Genomic DNA, 5,531 nt, shown 5'->3' on the forward strand with positions numbered 1-5,531 from the left:
AGAAATCATATTTAGTTCAATCACAGAATTATAACTATAGCACTTTTAATCACTGCAGATTTTTCTCTTTTTTATTTATTATAACCATATTTTTATTTTTTAATTTTCTTTTCTAATGTTTTATTTATTTTTGAGAGAGATAGAGACAACGTGAGCAGGAGAGGGTCAGAGAAAGAGGGAGACACAGAATCTGAAGCAGGCTCCAGGCTCTGAGCTAGCTATCAGCACAGAGCCTGACCTGGAGCTCAAACCCACAAATCACAAGATCATGACCTGAGCCGAAGCCAGACGCTCAACTAACTGAGCCACCCAGACACCCCTATAACCATATTTTTAAACTTAAATATAATTTATATACATTATATTAGTTGCAGGTGTACAATGTTATAATATGATATGTGTATAGACTACAAAATGATCACCACAGTAACTCTAGTTAACATCAAACCACTATACAGAGTTATAAAACTTTTTCTCTTGAGATGAGAAATGCTAACATCTACTCTCTTAGTAACCTTCAAATATACAATACAATATCATTAACTATAGTCACCATGCAGTATATTATATTTCCAGGACTTACTTCTTTTAGATTTGGAAGTCTGTAGTTTTTGGTCATTTTGCCAACTCCTCACACCTCACCTCTGGCAACCACCAATCTATTCTCTGTATCTTTGAGCTCTTTTTTTTTTTTTAGATTCCACATATAAGTGATATTATGTGGCATTTATCTTTCTCTGTCTGACTTCTTTCACTTAGCATAATGCCCTTAAGTTCCATCTATGTTGTTGCAAATAACAAGATTTCTTTTTTTTAATGGCTGAATAATAATTATGACACTTTCTTTACCCATACATCCACTGAAAGACACAGGTTAGTGTTTTTGTGTTCTTCTGATAAATACTCAGAAGTGGAATTGCTAGAGCATATAATTCTATTTTTAATTTTTTGAGGAAGCTCCATACTGTTTCCTATAGTGCAATTTGCATTCCCTCCCCAACAGTATACAAGGGTTCCCTTTTCTCCACGTCCTCACCAACACTTGTTACTTCCTGTCTTCCTGATAATAGACATTCTAACAAGTATGAGATGATATCTCATTGTGGTGTTGATTTGCATTTCCCTGATAATTGGTAACATTGCACAACTTTTTGTGCACCTGCTGGCCATTTGTATATCTTCTTTGGAAAATATGTACTCAAATCTTCTGCCTATTTTTTAACTGAATTATTTTTTCTGTTGCATTGTATAAGTTTGTTACATATTTTGGATACTAGCCCTTCCTCAGGTATATGATCCATCAATATTTTCTCCCATTCAGTGAATTTTCATTTTTTAATGGTTTCTTTTGCTATGCAGAAGCTTTTTAGTTTGGTATGGTCCTATTTGTTTATTTTTTCTTTTGATGTCTTTGGTTTTGGTGTCAAATCCAAAAATCAACATGAAGATCAATGTGATGGAGCTTACTATATATCTTTTTTTCTTCTGGGAACTTTAGGGTTTCAGGTCTTATGTTCAAGTCTTTAATCCATTTTGAGTTAAATTTTTGTGCCTGGTGTAAGATACTGGTACAATTTCAGTCTTTTGCATGTGACTGCCCAGTTTTCCCAACACCATTTATTGAAAGGACTATCCTTTCCCCCATTGTATATTCATGGCTCCACAGTCATAATTTAGGGCGTCATCTATATGTCAGGTCTTTTCTTGAGGACGAAATAAAAAATGCTGAGAACTAAGAGAAGCAACCCCTAAAGGAATTTGGGCTTCAGAGAGTGTGACTATTCTTTTAAAAACTGAATGGAAATATGTAATTTTCTCCCTTGAATATCATATAACCTCTACAGGCAACTTCATCAATGGTAGAACAGTTTTATCGATAGGACATTTAAGTTTAATTGCCATCAGTGACTCTTCAGTGTTCAATGAAAAACATCTGGTATATCAAATTGACCATACCGATGAAGGCCCTTAATTAAATTGAAAGTGAAAAAAATTATAAGATACCTGCTTTCTGTTACTTAGACACATTGGAAAAAAAGTTTAATTTGGCCAGGAAAATAAAACAGGTACGACTGGACTTATCCTGGCCAAGGTATAGGGTGGCATTGCCCACTTCTGGTTATTTCCAACCAATCTCCCAGGCGCAGAACAATATAATGGGGATGAAAAACAGTACAGATACTCCTGGTGGTTAGAAAGTTTTCGTGAAGCCAACTTGCTTTCCATGAAGGACCTATATTAGCTCATGTTTTCACTACACTAAGCAAAATATATCCAAAAAGAATTTTCCCTTTTATGAAAAAAAGGTGAAAAATGAAAATGGGATCCAGCATTTGTTGGCAGCAAAGAAGCTCCTTCCCAGGAAACAACACTTAGCATCTCAGCATCAAGCCACCATAGCTTTGTGCATAGCTTTGTGAGCATCTGTGTTTCATCTCACTTTATTTTATGCATCTGTTAGCAAGAGGTGTCATAAGGTATCAGAAAAGCATGAAAGGCTATTTTCTGAGATGGGGATGCTAAAAATTTCCATATTAATAATGGGTATTGCTTCTTTGTTTTCTGCTATTTCAGCTTAGAAAAGATTTCTTGGGAATGCTCTACTTTGGGGGCAGGAGGGCCAATCTGCAAATAAAAACTACTTTGTTTTATTAGTCATTGTTCTGGAAGTTTTATTCATTCACAGTACCTGATTCTTTAGATTTATTTGGTGTGGACAGCACCCGCCAGATGGCAGCAAACTGCAGCTGCATCAGGGTTTGCTTGTGGAGCCAGAACTGTCAAAAATAGTGAGCAATTCTGTGTATTTTTGCCTAGATCATACAAAAATCTGTTGCCTGAACTAATAAGAAAAAATTCTTATTTTTTAATCTGTTTGATCATGTTTCATAAACTCTTTTTCTTAGTAATTTTAACATGTTTACAGGAAACAAAATTTAATAAGCCAAAAAGAGACTCTAAGGCCTTGGAAAGACTCACTGAAGATATGGTCTTTGCTATAGAGACATTCACTAGCTATTGCCAGAAACAAAAATTGATACATTTTAAAGGGTAATAGAAAAAATGAGAAAGCATAGAGGAATATATGATTTTCATAAATGTGATTTGATTTTTAAGAATTAAAATAATAAGCTATTTTTCCACATATAGTTAGCAATAACATAGATTTTTAAATATACATAAATTTATAGTGATTTCATATTTCTCATAAGTCAAATGATGGAATAATGTTTTCTGGAAAAAAATTATTAAATTTCAGATCATTTGTTTCTAATATGAGGACAACTAAAAGGCATATATAATTTCATAATATGAAAAACCTATTCATAAAAGATGAGTTATAATAATTTGTTGTGTCTTAAAAGTTGGAAGTTAGGGGCATCTGGGTGGCTCAGTCAGTTAAGAGTCTGACTTTGGTTCAGGTCACGATCTCATGGTTTGTGAGTTGGAGCCCCACGTTGGGCTCTGTTCTGACATCTCAGAGCCTGGAGCCCACTTCTGTCTCCCTCTCTGTCTATTCCCTCCCCTACTGATGCTGTCTCTCTCTGAGTCTCAAAAATAAACAATTTTTTAAAAAAATTTTAATAATAAAGATAAAAATGTGACACTTATTTGCTAAATATAGACAAAGCAATATGATATAGGCTCAAAGACAAAAACAGCAGAAATATTATTTTCTCAAAAACAGAAGAGGAATATACATAAGAATATTAAAAATGAAATAATAATAGATTATAACAATGAATGTAAATGAGATGTACTATCCTCACCTTAAGAAAGTGACATTTCTTAAAACCACCTTGGTGGGTCAGTCAGTTAATCATATGACTCTTGATTTTGGCTCAGATCATGAGCTCATGGTTTGTGAGTTCAAGCTCCACATTGAGCTCTGAGCTGACAGTGCAGAGCCTGCTTGAGATTCTCTCTCTCTCTCTCTCTCTCTCTCTCTCTCTCAAAATAAAAAGATAAACTTTAAAAAAGGAAAGAAAATACATTTGTTGGGGTAGGAGAAGCTTGACTTGTAAAAAGTCACTGCTAAAAGAAATTACATAGAAAGGTTGAAAATCAAAGCATAATAAGATTGATTATGGGTAACAAATCACATAATGGATAAAAACAACAAACTTTCCTTCTCTTGAATGCTATGAATTTGTTTGTTGAAGCAAAAATATGATATTTTCCTCTGTGGTTCTAAATGTCTGGAAATTAAATATTTGAAAAACTTATATTACAAAATGAGAGAGGGTCAACAGACACAAAGGGAGGGTACACTCCTGTACTTAAATACAAGTGATAGGATGCAATTTAGGCTTCTCTGACTCAAAGATGAAATCAGCAGGATACTTTTTTAATAGTAAAATACAAAGAAAAAAGGAATACAGAAAGAGCAAAGATGTTGAAAAATAACAAAAGTGAGAAAAAATAAGACAAATAAAGGGCATTACAACTAATATAAATTTTAAAAATCCCTCCCACTTAGTAATAAGGTATGCTAGTGTACCCTCTTATTCTGCACACTGGTCCCCTCTCATCTGCAGTTTTCCTTTCCAAGGTTTCAGTTACGCCTGGCCAACTGCGATTTACAAGCCAATGGTTCTTGTCTGACTTATGGTCGGAAGGGGAATAGTGCTTTCATGTGACATCACAGTGCCTATGTCACTCACCTCACTCTATCTCATCTTTATCATCTCACATCATCCCAAGAAGGGTAAGACAGTGTAATAAGAAACTTTGAGAGAGAGACCACATTCGTCTAACTTTTATCACAGTTATTGTGATATTTGTTCTATTTTATTATTATTATTAATCTTTTATGTGGCTAATTTATAAATTGAACTTTATCATTGGTATGTATGTATAGAATAATCCATGTTATATACAGGGCTCGGTACTATCTGCAGTTCAGGTATCCACTGGGGTCATGGAATAAATATATACATATTTTTTTATTTACTTAATTCTATCTTAACAGTGACATAACAAAGGCTTGGGCCTTATGACAATCTCAGTGGGGGGAGGGGCATTGATGCAAAGAATGCACCCAATGGTTTTATAATTTTTAATTTTAAAAAGTTTATTTATTTTAATCCCATGTACTGACAGCTGAGGAATACATTTGGTCTGTATTTTGCCCAGCTGTTGATTTTGGAGTGCAATGGCTTTCTCTATAATTCATCTCCATTTGAATAAAAAATGGTTACCCTGTAATTTGATTTTAGAAAAAATACATTCCAAGTTAGCTGCTGCCTCTCTAAGGATAATGTTAGGATGTACTGTATCTCTTGAGTCGGTAATGTGCAGATGTTTGCTGGTTGATCACATGAGAATGACCTAGAAGTGAATAATGACTCTAATGTTTGACCACCTGTGCTGGAGAAATACTGCCTTATAAAATGAGGAAGGAAAGTTAAGGGTAATAATGGTTCATTGGGAAGAGGGAAGAAAATAGCTCAGGTGTCAGACTGAGCTTCCAAATTCTGTTTTTGCCCATGTAGCTTTGGGGAAGTTACATAGTATCTCTGAATTGTTAT

The sequence above is a fragment of the Suricata suricatta genome, chromosome 10, assembly GCF_006229205.1.
Source record: "Suricata suricatta isolate VVHF042 chromosome 10, meerkat_22Aug2017_6uvM2_HiC, whole genome shotgun sequence".
Taxonomy (NCBI): domain Eukaryota; kingdom Metazoa; phylum Chordata; class Mammalia; order Carnivora; family Herpestidae; genus Suricata; species Suricata suricatta.